The 16309-nt window shown below is 44.7% G+C and overlaps 1 protein-coding gene across 2 annotated transcripts in view; it reads left to right on the forward strand.

Moving 5' to 3' along the window:
• Aff1 (AF4/FMR2 family member 1) overlaps positions 1-16309 on the forward strand; it is a 162884-nt gene that overhangs the window by 37621 nt on the left and 108954 nt on the right. Inside the window, exon 1 of one of the 2 annotated variants that reach the window (XM_029478021.1) lies at positions 6867-7025. The exons of the other annotated variant lie outside the window; for it this stretch is intronic. The gene's annotated coding sequence lies outside the window, so the exon portion shown is untranslated. Of the gene's footprint in view, positions 1-6866; positions 7026-16309 lie in introns of those variants that run through there. 2 annotated transcript variants of the gene reach the window in all.

The following is a 16309-nucleotide window of genomic DNA, read 5'->3' on the forward strand; positions in this document are numbered from 1 at the left end:
TCCTTTTCCTTTTCTTTCTGTTCTTTCTTTATTTAATGTACATGAGTACACTGTAGCTGTCTTTAAACACACCAGTAGAGGGCATCAGACCCCATTACAGGTGCTTGTGAGTTACCATGTGGTTGCTGGGAATTGAACTGAGGACCTCTGGAAGAGCAGTCAGTGCTTTTAACCTCTGAACCATCTCTCCAGCCCTCCCTTTATTGTTGTTGCTAATTAGTTTTGTTTTGTTTTTTTTTTTTTTTCTTGTCTACTCATTTATAGACAGGATCTCATGTAGCCCAGGCTGGTCCCAAACTTTGCCAAAGTTGACCTTTAATTCCCATTCCTTTTGCTTCCTCCTTCCAAGTGCTCAGATTACAGGTGTTCTCCACACAACTCCCCCCTCTCCCTTTTAAATGCCTGGATTTAGAAGATATCAAGATATAAACTGGCATTCCTTCGTAGTACTACGTTGTAGAAGTTTTGTAGTCATGCTTGCTGAGATACGGTGTTTTCGTTACACTCAGTTCCTATGATGGGCAAAGATCTTAAGAACAGAACTTTGGTGACCTTTCAGAGGGCTTTATACTGAGGGGGATGGGAATGGACGGCTCCTGTTAAAACAAGCTGGCCAGTGGGTGGTAGGTGAGCTACAGGGAGAGATTGATGAGCAATATCCTGTTCTGGAATCATTGCTGGGGACAGCACCGTGGGAGCAACCGCTACATTAATCAGGAAGGCAGCTCTGGAATGGATGTCGACCACTGCAGAATCTGAGGTTGACCCCCGCTGGTGGTTGGTAGTCTGTGTACCACGTGGCTGAGGACACACATTGGGTCCAGCTCTTGAGTCCACACAGGTGTTGGTGCTGGTTAGGTGGGTCCGTTTCCCTAAGGAGAAAACAGAGCTGAGTAAGACAAAGACAGATGCTACTGTGGCCAGAGCCACAGTATAGTCTTATAATTGCTTCCTGAATTGTGAAGAAAAAGAGAGGTGAGCCATTTGGGAGGGAGGAGGAGATCATATGTGTTGTGCTGGGTCTGATATGGAACTCATCCCTCCATGGTCACCTGCTTTGTTCCTCCCATAGTTTGTAGTATCTCTGACTCAGCCATAAGGTATGTGTGAAACCTAACATCTTGATGGGAGGGTGAAGCCTTGGCCTAAGTCATCCTTCCTTCAGTGAAAGACAGATCAGTCCTTCAGCCGAAGAGTGGATTCTGGGAACATGGCTCAGCAGTTGAGAACACCCGCTGCTCTTTTAGAATCAAGAGTTCGGTTCCCAGAGCCCACACCAGGTCATAACTGCCTGGAACACCAACTCCAAAAGGATGCACCATCTCAGGCGTCCATAGATTCTGCACTCATGCAGGCAAACAGTCATGCATACATGGGTTCTTTTCTTTTAAAAGGGGCTATGGTTAGAATGTAGCTGGGTTGGCAGAGTGCCTGTCTCCAATGCACACAGCCCTGAGTTTCATTCCTAACATTGTATAAACTGGGTGTGGTGGTTCTCCTGGGGTGGTAGCAGGAGCCACAGGCCATTCTCTGCTAGTTCTGGGCTGGCCTGGGATTCCTGGGGTTCTTATAGGTAAATATTTAAAATCACACCCTGTGCTTGAAAGTCTACAAATTGAAAATGAAAGGATCCTAATTTTTACCAGAAACAAGATAATTTTTATCCACCAGGTGTGATGATGCACCCTTTTAAACACTACATCCAGGAGGCAGAGGCAGGGGCAATCTATGAAAATGAGTTTCAGGATAGCCAGGGCGACACCAGGAAATTTTATCTTGAAAAACAAACAAAACAAATATTATTTCATTTTAGATAAACGTTCACATTGTGGGTTTGGGAGTAGAGTCATTCAAGTTGTTCAATATAATCACCCTCCCTCATTTATATATTCAGAGTCAACAATTGTATGTTTTTAAGCTGTGGATAGAGATTTGCTTTATAGGTAAATTTATGATGCTACTCAACTAAATATTATTACACTGGGTTCCATTTCCAGTGCCAAGTGCACATCTATACATCAACATGTGCGCACACCATTCACAGATGTTATTTAATAAATGTCAAAGGCTAAGTGGTTATACTTCTACTCCCTTTAGAGAATGGGAATGTTATTCAGTCACTGTATTGTCACTGATAAAACCCCAAAGGAGAAGCTTGTTTCAGCTCTTGATCGCAGAGGTTTCACCTCATGGTGGTTTGACCCTTATGACAGTCATGGTTGGTTCATTATGTACACGTAGGAGGCTTACTCACCCCATGTTGGCTGGAAATCCAACAGAGGGGGTGAGGGAGAGGCAGATGGAGACTTGATCCAATATCCCCTTTAAGGGCACACCCAGGGACCTTCCCAACTTTAGGTCCCATTTTGTAAAAGTGCTACCACCTCTCAGTAGCTCTGCAGGTGGGGTAGAGTGTCACATGGGCAAGGAAGCAGCAAACTGTAAGTGAGACTAGAGATTGCATTGAGGAAGGGACTCTGGGTCCCTGGGTCCAGGGTTGGTAGGGCATAGAGGGTCTGTAGGAGAATTGTTAACAGGACATGGAGGCCACTAGCTTGCTTCCAGAGAGGCAACATGTCTGAGCATGCCTTGGCTGTCTTAGGCAGTGGGAAAACCCCTTTCAGTGTATGGGAGTCATACTTCCCTCTGACTTTACAGAGAAAACAGAAGTAGAAGAAGGAAACCATTCCAGGGTTGGGGCTGGCTCTGTGTTCCCGGAGGTCGCTCTTGTGTTTTGGAAAAGAGTGGGAGAGAGCACCTTAGCAGCCTGGCCAAGGTGTTCTAAGGAATGACCACCATGCTGGAAGCTTATTGGGGGAGTGGAAGGGGAGTTAGAAAACAGGCAGAACCAGAGAAATGTAAGGGGGTGGGTACAGTGAAGGACAGAAAGAGAGAGAGAGGAAAAGAACATCTGGGAATATGTGGGAACAGAGAGAGAGAGAGAGAAAGAGACATAGATTTAGAAGAACAGTCTTTTATGCCTAACTTGTGGCTAGTACCTGGTAGTCAGAGAGGCAAGCCGTTGCTAGGTAACTAATGAGCAGAGTCTAGAGGAATTGCCAACATTCCTCCAGTTTTGTTTAATTAAAAATGAAATAAGGGCTGGAGAGATGGCTCAGCAGTTAAGAAAACTGATCTTTCAGAGGTCTTGAGTTCAATTCCCAGCAACCACATTGATGGTTCACAACCATCTGTAATGGGATCTGATGCCCTCTTCAGGCACACAGCTGTACATGCAGGCCCGGCAGTCATATACATAAAATAAACTACAAAGGGGTGATTGGTGGGGCAGGAATGGAGTGTGCTCTTTAATTGTTTCCTGCTGATTTTGGGGCAACAGTTGTCTTAGGGAAACCTAAGAAAATTGGAATGTTGGTTGAATCCTGGAAGAGAGTTGGCTGTTTCATTGCTGTCCAGGGTCTGTGGGACCATCTGCAGCTAGGAAAGTGCTGGCCCAGTAGACGCTTCTGGGAGAGTAGTCTGGATCCCTTCTGGGTCGCTTCTTTGGAGCTGTCCTGAATGTAGATTTTCGACTTATCGGAGGCAGAAAATAAAGTTAAGCAGGCTTGGGAGAAAACCTATATCTTAGGTATATATTTGTAACCCTTAGGCTCATGTTCTTGATGGTTGGGGGAGGGGAGTCCCAAAACCAGGGAATTGGTGGGAGAGGGGAAATCCCATCCTCTGGAATAGGCAAATGGGGGAATTTAGGGTGTTGAGTGACGGGTACTTATCTGGAGGAAGTCCATTTGACCTATGGGAGGTAGGTCGGAGAGGGTTTCCTGAGGCTCACAAGAATCTTCGGAAGTTTATAAAAGAGGTGAATTTGTTAACTTCATGGATAGTTTTTAAGGTGAACTCAGGGAAGACAAAAACCTTTCCTGGAGCAGAATGGGCAAGAGGGGCTTTGCGCCTCTATCCAGAACACTGAGTGTACATAGACTTAGCACAGTGAGAAGCAGTCTATCTTTAAAAGGCAACCAAAGGAAACGTAAAATCTTGATCTTGTGACTGTGATAGATAGTTGATTGTAAACTGTGTTGGAAGCCCAGAGTAGGTCCTGGTGGATTGTGGGTGGGGATTTGCAGAAAGGCTTTGTGGTCACCTGGCCTGAGTTCCTGCCTAAGGGAGAGAAGCAGATGATGATCCGGAAGAGGAGTCTGGAACACATGCTTCTACTGCGTGAATAATCTGTTACACCCCATCTCACAGATCAGGGAAAGCAAGTGGTGGGCTCAGCCGGTGAAGACTGGAAACAAAGTTGCAAGCTGGAAACAGGTAACCAGTGGCCCATACTGGGCCCAGGGAGTTTTTTGTTTTTGTTTTTGTTTTTTTTTTTAAAAAAAAAAAAAAAGCAAGATATATTCACATAGATTTCTAAGAATTAGTCTGAGAGAAAGTACAACTACATCTTCCTTCCATTACTAACTGCAAGTAAGCGTAAAGGCATGCTTGTGACTGATTGGTTTCAGTAAAACATAAATACAATGTATTTTATTAAGATGTACTGTTTGGGGCTGAAGCCCTGTGTTCAATGCCCAGCAGTGCCTACACACTGTGTGTGGTGTCATGCCTTATAATTCCAGCACTCTCGAGTTAAAGGCAAGAGAACCAAAAGCTCAAGATTTATTACTTGAATATGTAGTAAATCTGAGGCTAGCCTGGGCAATTAAAAATAAAACAATATTCCTTTGTTTGTTTTGAGACCTCAGTTCGTAGCTCTGGTAGCCTTCCAATTCATGAACTCAGAGACCTACATACCTTTGCCTCCCTAATACTGGGATTAACAGTGTGCACTCCACCCAAAAATACTGTTTCTTTTTAAAGTGGTCACTACACTGGATAACCAAGCATTAACTTGCTAACGGCTGGCCTTGTGCTTGCTGAGTAGCTGAGGTTGGTATTACAGGCATTTCTCAGCATGCCTGGTTTGCAAGTTTAAATTTAGATTATAGCTCCTGGTCATTGCCTAGCTTGGGCAAGGCTAGTCTCTAGAGAAAAAGGAAGTTTAAAAAAATGAAGGAATGTGGGAGAAAACCGAGAGATAAGAGCACCTGCTCGGCCATGCATGGGAGGGGTCAGAGCATAAGGCTCTTGACCTTGGTCACGGGTCTTGTAGGAGTGCCATTGGAAGCTTTGAAGGAGGGAGGGTGGCGAGTCCTGAGGAGTTAACTTTGGCAGGCTCTGGGTGCAGTGGATTAGCCCTGGTGAAGCTGGAGGTGGGAGACCGGTTAGGTCAGGTCCAGTGCCCATCACACCTGGCTGCCCTGGCTCGGGTGGGAGGAGTTTGGAAAGTGTGGCTTCCAGGTGGTGGACTATAGGGATAACCTGCAGAACTGCTTGATACTTTGTGTTGAGTTTCACCCTGGCTTCCTCCTTCAATCTCAATTCCCCCACCACCTTAATTCCTGTACTCTTTACTGCAGTGACACAATGTATGCAGATGGTGCTGTTGTTGAACACTTTACATGCATATAGCCAGAGAGAAAAAACCCTTTCCTCATTTCTGGATGCAGACTGACTTGTATTGAGAATGGGAACCTCTAAGGAGCACACGGGCTTGTAGGTTTTCTTTGGGACCCTCCGTTTTAGAGAGTTGAGGCTTTCCTCATCAATGTATGGGCCAATTAACATTGATCGCCTGCTGTGCCAGGAGAAGCTAAAAAGATAAAACCTGATTGCCAAGGCAGAAGATGTAACTCAGTGCAGGAACAGCTCCTCTGAAACACAGTGACCCAGGGAAGAGAAGTGGAAGTTCCAGGCCAACCAACATAAGGTAGAGGCCAGGCTGGAGGGCACTCTGGCTATACAATACCTGTCACAAAAACAAGCAAACAGACTACATGCTCGTTCTCTCTCTCTCTCTCTCTCTCTCTCTCTCTCTCTCTCTCTCTCTCTCTCTCTCTCTCTTGCCCAGGCTGTCATTCAAACTCCTGGCAATCCATGGGCAGTCAAATATGTATAAGTTGCTGCTGAGTTTAACCTTCCTTACTCCCTGCCCCAAGCTGCAAGCCTTTAACTATCTGGAAAATCTTAAACCAGATTGTGGACATTGTTTACAGCCAAAACCTTGTCTTAAAACTCCCTTGTCACCTAGTACTGTAAGGATTCTTTCCGTCATTGTGACTCAGGATTTTATCTTATCAGCCTGTTTTCCTATCTAGTGTATCTCAGAAACCACCCTAGGATTTCATTTACCAAAAAAAAAAAAAAAAAAGGGTAAAAGTCCTTAGAAACACTGAAAACTCAGCAGGGTGTGGCGGTGTCTGTCTGTAGTGCCAGGACTAGAAAGGACAGAGGCAGGCAGATGGAACTCTTTGAGTATTTGAGTATATAATTCTTTTTTTTTTATTTTTTTGCTTTTCGAGACAGGGTTTCTCTGTCTAGACCAGGCTGGCCTCAAACTCAGAAGAAATCCACCTGCCTCTGCCTCCGGAGTGCTGGGATTAAAGGTGTGTGCCACCCCGACCAGCAATTCTTTTTTTTTTAAGACAGGATTTTTCTGTGTAGCCCAGGCTGGCCTTGAATTTAGGTCCATCTGCCTCCGGATTAATTGCTTGCACCCCATGCCTGACTGTTGAGTTTCTGCTGCTATCCAGAGCCAAAAAAAAAAAAAAAAAAAAAAAAAGAGAGTGGCTTCTTTAGCTGTCCCGTTAATGGGAAGAGTTTGGTGACACGCAGAAGCATGGCTTTAGACTTGTGTTTCCAGAACCTGAGAGTTCAGTGTATTAGTCAGTGCAGTGCAGAACCCAGAACCAAATAAATCCATGGCTGGCTGGTGTCATAGCCTGTGGCAAGCTCTTGCCTAATAGGCGGACCAGATTAGGGTTGTTTTGTTTTCCCAGTGACTCTGGGCTTCAAGATTCTTATCTGTGACCCTGGGACGGAGATAGCACCACGGTCGTCAGATCAGTGCTCTGACGCGGTTAGAACTTCGTCTACTATGCAGCGACTTCCCAAGATACGCAGCGCCTGTCTCGACATCGTGCTGAAATGAACCTGGGCCTCCAGCAATGACTGCCATGGTAGATATGAAGGAGCCTCGGGGCTTCTTGGTTTTAGAGGGACAGAGAGCGCACATGTTAGGGTGCTGACGACTGGAACTAAGTTTCTGTGTGTTCTCTGGCCTCACCCTCTCTTTTGCCTCCTGCCTAATTACCCGTTCCCTCACCCGAGTTCCCACAGCCGGTCCAACTCCGTGGCGTTTTCCCACTGTATTTTACGGCATGTGCTTCTTGTTCAAGACTGAGGCCCTTGGGGTGTTACGGGCTGACTGCGTTAGTCATCTTCACATCTCACTGCCAAAAGAATGCCGAGTGCTGGCACATTCTGGGCACTTGATAAATGTTTGTTGAATTTATTTGAAAGGTTTGCCAGGGAGTTGCCCTAACTTATAATTCAGGAGAAAGGTCCTTCTGAGGGAGAAGTCTGGGCCTGTTGCTATGGGAGGTGTTCTCACCCTTTCATGCAACAAGTATTTACTGGGTGCCTACTGCGCATGGCGTTGTGGGGGATGCTGGAGATGAGTCAAGCCTGCACTCTGCCCTGGGTTGTGTTGGCTCTGATAGTCTAATGATGGGTGTGCTGGAGGTTGCTGATAGGGGTGATGAGAAGCGGGCTGAAGTGGTGGTTTCCTTGTATTGGAGTTTTGTTTGGACGCGTAATTACTTTGATCAAAGAATCTTGGGAGTTTTTTTTTTTTTTTTTTTTTTTTTTTTTTTTGAAACAGGAGCTCATTTCTCAGGTTTCCTTTTTATATCATGGCAGAGCCTGTCTGCTCAGTTGCACAGGGCTGACTGACGAGAACAGCTAAGCTTGTCTGATGGATTCTAATCCCGAGTGGTCCCAGTTCCATGTGCCTGAGGTGCATGCCCTTTGGTTTAGCCAAAATATTTTCATGAGTTCTAGTACAATTTTTTGGGATTTACTTCAGAGTCAGTGTTGGGCGTTGCATTTGGTCAGAGGTCCCTAGTTACATGCCCCTCTATTACTGCTGTTTTGAATCTTTTGGTCAATTTGTCTCTGGGTTTTTTTTTTTTTGTTTGTTTGTTTGTTTGTTTTTTCTCTCCACCGTCTCCTGCCCCCATAATTCCCTGACACTTTCAAATGCCCCTACCCACCCCGTTTAACTGGAAAAAGCCAGCTCATTCTATTTGATTGTAATGTTTTGCCCAGATGAGTTCTAAAAACCAGGAAACTTTCCCTCCTTTAGCCAAGGGTTGTTCTCCAGGCAGGTTTGCCTCAGGCCCTCTCAACTCTGTTCAGGACTGCTGAACTGTTCCACTCTGCAATCCTACGCTGCTCTGCCCCCGGCCAGTGTTGGTCAAGTCCCGGTACACCAAAGCCCTCAGTAAATATGCATGGATTAGACGGGCTGATAAGCATGAAGTGTGTGGCCAGCAGGACTGTCTCCAAACTACCCCAAGTTTCTAAGGAGGATAGTTAATAGTGATTTGTGAAATTTTTATTTGGAAAGTTCTAAAATATTCTACCTGTCAGTTATTGTTTTATTTATTTATTTTTTTAAGACAGGTTTTTTTTTTCTTTTTCTTTTTCTTTTCCTGTATAATAGCCCTAGTTGTTCTAGACTTGCTTTGTAGACCTCAAAGATCTCTCTGCCTCAGCTTCCCAAGTTTAATTTCTTCCCAATTTAATTGCTTCAATTAAAGGCGCATGTGACCACACACCAGCTACCTGTCAGTTATTGAAGTGTCAATTTAATATAGAAAATTTCATTAATAAGACATGGTATAGAAATCTCACTTATCCACTAGACTTGCACACTCCTGGAGTTTGACAACATATATTGTTGCTAAGACTAGAGGGGAAGGGGCTGTATAGGTGATGGGAACACAGAATACCATCTAGCTCAGCGAGAGTGAAATCGCTTCTGGTCTTGGTTCTGTGTCTTTGCATTTTCATTGAGATAAATGCACTGCTCTGTGCTGATAATGTTGACTGCTGGGTCAGTCACTCATGACAAACGGCTGATTAAATGCCCCAGCCCTTAAACAAAATCTCTAGTAATAAGAGAGGCTGGGCATTGGTGGTGCTCGCCTTTAATCCCAGCACTTGGGAGGCAGAGGCAGGCAGATTTCTGAGTCCGAGGTCAGCCTGGTCTACAGAGTGAGTTCTAGGACAGCCAGGGCTACAAAGAGAGAATATGGATTATAGGGAAGCTTGATTGAGACCCATGAACCCCATTTTAAAGGGATCCTGAACACAGCAGCTACATTTGAAAACTAACTGGACAGTTTATACTGTGAATGGAAATTCATTAAGAAATGGGTATTTTTAAAGAGACATATTTTTTTTTTATGTATATGAGCACACTGTTGCTGTCTTCAGACACACCAGAAAAGGGCATCAAATCCCATTACAGATGGTTGTGAGCCACCATGTGGTTGCTGGGAATTGAACTCAAGACTTCTGGATGAGCAGTCAGTTTTCTTATCCACTGAGCCATCTCTCCAGCCCCTAAGTAATAGTTTATAATTTAATTAGTCAACATTAAAATATTTTTGGGTGAGGTGATAGTACTTTGCTTGTCTCCACTTTTACCTACTTGGTCCCTGAATTCCCTCATATAAAATCAGGAAGAGGGAGCTGTGCTTTCTGGTTCATTCTGCCCTGTTCCTCCAGTTATCTAATTGGTAGTTCCTCTTGCTTTTCTCCCTGGACTCTCCTGTTAGGACAGTGTGCAGGCTCCCACACTGCTTCTAGGCTCCCATTAAGCTGTGTGTTTGTAGGATAGAGACACTGGGTTCTGTTCCTAGCATCTGCTGGCTCTGACATAGGACCTTGAGTTGGGAGTTGGCCCCAGAATCGACAGTCTAGGGTTTGGAGCTGACAGTGACTCAGACTTGTGTGAAGCCCTAGTTCTTCAGTAGGTACTGATTTAGCACCTCCTGAAGGCTGCACAGCTTGTGCGAGGCAGCTAGACACCTACAGGGGGGTAAATCCAAAGATCAAAAGCATTTTGAGGCAGAAGAAAAGTCAGAGCTGGGGGAGTCGTCTCTGGAAGGCTGCACACTGGAGCTCTTTTTGTTTTTTCCAGACAGGCTTTCTCTGTGTAGCCCTGGCTGTCCTGGAACTCAGTCTGTAGACCAGGCTGGCCTCGAACTCAGAAATCGGCCTGCCTCTGCCTCAGCCTCCCAAGTGCTGGGATTAAAGGCATGCACCACCACTGTCCGGCCACACTGGACCTTTTGAACCCTGAGGTCTCCCCAAGAGCAGATTCAGATTGGCCTTTAGCAGGTTTCATCCATGAGCGTTGGACACTGGAGAAAAGGAATCTCTTGCCAAGCAGGTCTTGGGTAACATGTTACAGCTGTCATGAAAGTTTATCAGGAAAAAAAAATAGGGCTTAAGTCTTTCAGATAAGCAGGGTGAGACTGTCCAAGAACTTCTCCAGAAACTTGCTTAAAACTCCCAGAATAAAGGCATAGAGAATTGGAAAGGCTCCCCCGTTTAAGACAGGGACCCACATGTCCTAGAGTAAAACTGGTGTAGCTGATCCTTTAAGCCGATTCTCCTGCTTCTACTGCCCAAGTGCTGGGATTACAGGCATTCAACAAGCCCACCTGGTTTCTCCCCTGGGATTAGGTACAACTGTTGGAAATGTTTACTGTATCCCTGGCTCTCTGCAGCTGTTTAGCAGGCAGATGTGGAGTGATATTGAAATTGTTGAGTAGCCCAGTGGTTCTACAATTTCCCAATGTTGCAACTCTTTTATACAGTTCCTTGTGTTGTAAGGACCCCCAACCTTAACATTATTTTACTTGCTACTTAATAACTGCAGTTTTTCTATTGACATGGATCATAATGTTTTCTGGTCTTGGGTGACTTCTGTAAAAGGATCATTTAACTCAGAGGGGTTGTGATCCACAGGTTAAGAACTGCCGGTGGCCTATTCAAACTATATCTGTAATGTGACTTGTGGTGACTATGCTCCCTGAAACATCTGGTAAAGAGACTAGTATAGGGTCCTAATTCACTTTGAGTAGCTTTTTACATCCTTAACTTTAGTCATTGGAAAATAGTAGGGATTTTGATTCTAGGCACTGAAATTCTTCTAAACCCAAATGTTTCTAGACCAAACTAACTCAAAAGTAATTTCATTTTGGTGTAATGTTCCAAAACATAGCTGGATGGCAGAAAATTGTTTCTAAAGATCTGGGACTATTTCCTCAATGAAAGGGCCTCCGCTGCCTGTGTGTGTGTGTGTGTGTGTGTTTCTGTCTGACTTTGTGTGTGTCTATCTGTCTTTCTCCTGTGTCTGTATGTCTCTGTGTGTTCTTCTTTTTTTTCAGTTTCATATGGGCTAGGGTGATCTTGAACTCTTGAATCTCCAGCTTTTCATTTTCCTAGGACTTGGATTTATGAATGCACCACTCTGCCCTGCTAACAAGAGCTTTAACGTTTTTGTGTAACTTTTTGGGTCCCATGTGCATATATGATGTGTGTGTGTGTGTGTGTGTGTGTGTGGATGTGTGTCTGTCTGTCTGTGTGCGGGAGTGTGTGTGTGCACACATGATCATGAGTGCTACAGTATAGAGTGAGATCAGTTTGCCCTCTACTATATGGGTTCCTGGATCTAACTCGGGTTGGGTTGTCACCTTGACCTACTGAACTGGCCTAACAACAGCTTCCCTAGAGAGGCTGTGGAGTCTCTTGGTTCTGAGGCTGTCAGGACCTTATCTCAGTCAGGCCCTTACCAGATGATGACTGTGAGAAAGCTGGTCATCTCACCAGGCTCCCGTTCCTTATCTGTGTACCGCAAGGGTGGCTACACTGAGTGGGTGAAGGTTTGTGCTAGGAATTAATTATTAGTAAAGCACTTAGAACAGGTGGCTGTTCAGTAAGCTTAAAATTCTTATATATCATCCCTAACACGTCACTTACTGTTGATCTCAGACTTTGGTCTAAAGACACCAAGAGCTCACCCTCATGTCTAGAAGTGAGCCTTTAGGTGAATTTTCAGGTGACAGCCCCACAAGTTAAGCATTTTCCAGCATGAAGCTTGCCCTAGCTTTGGGGTGTCCTTTCCTTGTGAGGACATTAACAAAGTTTGTTATCAACAGGGAGAAGTTTCCAGCTGTGAACTCACCTTGACCAAATTCTTGATGGATTAGCAAGGGACATACCTTCCAGTTAAAAGGGAACCTCAAAACCTCCATTGCTAAAGCTTCCCTTCTCCTCTCCCTCCGTCATTTTGTGTGCTGGGGAAGTAATTCAGACATGCTGAGTATTGCCAATACTACTCAGATTCCCACCCAAGCCCTAGTATCTCCTTAAATAGGTCTTCTGTGTTTTTGTTTTCCTATATGTATGGGTACCCAAAGAGGTCAGAATAAGGTAGTTATGAGCCATTGTGGAAATGGAACTCAGGTCTGGTATTAGGGTTTTCTAGAGTCACAGAACTTATGGATGGTTTCTATATATTAAGGGAATTTGTTGTTATGCCAACATAGTTGCATAGTCTGCAGTCCAACTAACCAACAATGGGCAGCTGTGGATGGGAAGTCCAAGAACCTAGTAGTTGCTCAGTGCCACGAGCTGGGTGTCTCAGCTGGTCTTCTGTATAAGCTGGAATCCTGAAGAAGCAGGTTCCAACAGAGGTGCTGGCAAGTAAGTGCAAGCAGGAGAGAAGAATGAATCTTCCTTCTTCTAAGGTCCTTAGGTTGGTCTCCAGTAGAAGGTGTGGCCCAGGTTAAAGGTGTGTATCACTGTGCCTGGATCTGGGACTTGCTTTGTCTCAGGCTGACCTTGAGCTCAGAGGTCTCTGTTCTGGGATTAAAGGTGTGTACTACCTTGCATGGGCCACTATGCCTCAAGATCTGGATCACAAGTGAGCCCTCCAATTCTGGACTGTAGTTCATTCCAGATATAGTCAAGCTGACAACAGGAATAGCCATTACAGGTCATCTGCAAGAGCAACAACACCTTTACCTAAGCCAACTGATGGTGAAAATTATTTATTTATTTATTTATTTTATTTATATGAGTACATTGTAGTTGTTCAGACACACCAGAAGAGGGCATCAGATCCCATTAGAGATGGTTGTGAGCCACCATGTGATTGCTGGGAATTGAACTCAGGACTCCTGGAAGAGCAGCCAGTGCTCTTAACTGCTGAGCCATTTCTCCAGCCGTGAAAATCTTTAATAGATCCTTTAATAAGGATCTATTCCTTATATCCATTCTATTTTAAAGACATTTGGCATTTAGCTAGAAGGTGGAGCTCCATATAATCTCCCCAGTACTTGGGACTTAGAAGCAATTCAAGTCTTCCTTGGTACACAGAGAGTTGGAGGCCAGCCTGGGCTACATGAGACGGCTCTATCTTCTGCCCTTTAGAAAATAGAGTTGTTCTTTCTTTGAGGTAGTAAGGGCTTACATGGAAGATACTCCTCCCTCTTCCCATCTTCTTTCCCTTTCCTTTTCCTTTTCCTTTTTTTTCCTTTTCCTTTTCCTTTCCTTTTTCTTTTTCTCTTTCTTTCTTTCTTTCTTTCTTTCTTTCTTTCTTTCTTTCTTTCTTTCTTTCTTTCTTTCTTTCTTTCTCTCTTTCTTTGAGACAGGGTTTCTCTGTGTAGCTCTGGCTGTCCTGGAACCCACTCTGTAGACCAGGCTGGCCTCGAACTCAGAAATCTGCCTGCCTCTGCCTCCCAAGTGCTGGGATCAAAGTCGTGTGCCACCACTGCCCCGCTCTATCTCAAGATTTACAACAAAAAAAATTTCTATAGTGTTACATAATGCTTTAAAAATAATAGGGGTTTAATAAATGTTGATTTTATTTAGTTTTAATCTTACTGTATTTGTGATTTAGATAAAGAGTAGAGATAGACAAAGAAAGCTCTCCTGACTCTGGAGGAGAACCTTGGCTTTGGATAGAATGTCAAATTCATATCCCAAATTAGGGTTTGAATTGCTTGGTTTCAAACATTTACTATAAAGTAAACCCTGCACATTTAGGACTGGTTGGGCATCACAGAAGATGCCAGGAGTTGATGGAATCCCATTTGTGTGTGAGAGGCCAGATCTTAGCATAGTTCAGAAGCAATGAAGTGCTTAGAATATATGCATGCCCCTTCTTCCTCCAAGGCAAAACATCCCCAAGAGACTTGGAAATATTTCCTACCTTTAAATTCTTAAACCCATACCCCTGTCTTGTTTTCCTGCGTTTTCAGGAACATTTTCTAGTAGTTTGGAGCTAGGAAAACTAAGAAAGAGATGACTGTCTTAGCCTGGCTGGAATAATTACTTTGATTAGTGTTTCTCTGTCTCTGAACTCTGTTTCTCTCTCTCTGTCTCTCTGTCTCTCTCTCTTTCTCTCTCTCTCTCTCTGAGACAGGATATCCTGCTATAGCCCAAACTGATCTTCAACTCTCCATTCCCCTGCCTCAACCTCCTGAGTACCTGGTAGTCACTTACTTTTGAGCATTTACAGAATGTCCCCTGCTTTCCAACATGACACTTCCCAGATTGCAATGGCCCTGGGAACTACCTGGGAATTGTGTGAAAATGTGTGCTCTCCTCTGGCAGACTCAAGAGGGAGGGAGGCTACGACTATATGGAAAACCAGCAGCCAGTGTTTGGGGGATACCAAGGGAGTGGTGGCTTCTTGGAGATCTGACACTTTAAAAGTCATACTGACTCACAGCTACTACACTCAGACGGTTATTGACCTGGGTGTGGCTACGGAGTGGAAGGCTCACCTGCAGCCAGCTGTGGACCACAGCATGGCTAGGAAACACGTGCCGTCCAAATGGGGATATGAAAGCTAGGAACAATGATGGTGTCGTGGCTAAGAACACACACTTCCTCTTGCACAGGACCCAGTTTTGCTCCTACCACCTACACAGGCCAGCTCACAACCATGCATAATTTCAACTGCACCTTCAGGGAATCCATGACCATTCTTTGGCCTTCAAGGGCACTGAGCTTCCGTACACAAACTTGAGTGTGCATGTACACACAGGATTCAGATTTACAAAAAAAGTGATGCTGTGTCTTTTTTTTTTAAGTTTTGTCATTTTGTGTGTTTTCCCTTCTCCATTGAACCGGAGGGTTTTGGTTTTTTTTAAAGAATTATTTATTTTATAGATAGGGTCACCACTGTAGCTGTCTTCAGACACACCAGAAGAGGGCATCAGAGCCTATTACAGGTGGTTGTGAGCCACCATGGGCTTGCTGGGATTTGAACTCAGGATATCTAGAAGAGCAGTGCTTTTAACTGCTGAGCCATCTCTCCAGCCTGGACCCTAGTATTGAAGGCATTTCTTTTTCTTTTTTCTTTTTTTTTAATTTTATTTTAATTAGGTATTTTCTTCATTTACATTTCCAATGCTATCCCATAAGTTCCCCATACCCTCTCCCCCCACAAGGCATTTTAAGCATTCTCTTATATTGAAACAGTTGGTGTCTGTTTCTTGATTCTCACTAAAATCCATGACACTGCCAGTCAGAGTTGTCTGCTGGTGTCTACTCACAGTGACAGCACACATCACATCCGCTCCCAAAAGACCCCAAGCACAGTTCTTCACAGCTCTCCATGCACAGGCTATGGTGGTGTCCATGGTTCCTGCTGCATGTTGGGAAGAGTCCTCACTAGCTGTTGTGCCAGCCAGAGTCCTTGGGTGGTTTAAGCTGTGTCATTCTGGAGGCATCACCTGAAGCTCCCATGGGGAGCAGGACCTCAAACTCTCTGAAATCATGGCTGAGTTCTGCCCACTTTCCACTCTCTGGAGTTTCATTTGTCTTTCCACCCCAGGGAGCAGACTTTCCCCGTATCATGAACTGATGTTTGTGTGGGCTGGGAGCCTGTGGTAGATAGGGGTGTGTGAAGGGTGAGCCTGTCGGCTGGCTTCTACAAAGATCTAAGTGTGATGGTGGTGGAGTCAACAGCTGTAGAGGAGAATGGACCCAACTGAAGTATTTCTGTGGGTAGAGGAAATACTTTATGGCTAAGTACAACAGGAGGAACTTTGGAAATGGGGAGGGGGTATCCAGGGCTATGGGGCTGTGGCTCAGTGGTGTAGTACCTGCTGAGATGTGGGATTCAGTCCTAAGCACCCTATGAACTAATGTGTAAACAAACACACCCTACACATCAACTCTGATTTAGTTTCTGTTGCAATGATCCTGTTGGTGATGAAGTACTCTGATTAAAAACATCTTAAGGGAGAAAGGGCTCCTTCTGGCTCAAGGTTGAGGGGGTGCAGTCCATCATGACATAGAAGTCAAGATAGCAAAAGCATGAAGCAACTGGCCATACCACATCCATGACCAGGAAACAGTGCTCTTTCTC

This window comes from Mus caroli, chromosome 5 (genome assembly GCF_900094665.2).
Source record: "Mus caroli chromosome 5, CAROLI_EIJ_v1.1, whole genome shotgun sequence".
NCBI lineage: Eukaryota > Metazoa > Chordata > Mammalia > Rodentia > Muridae > Mus > Mus caroli.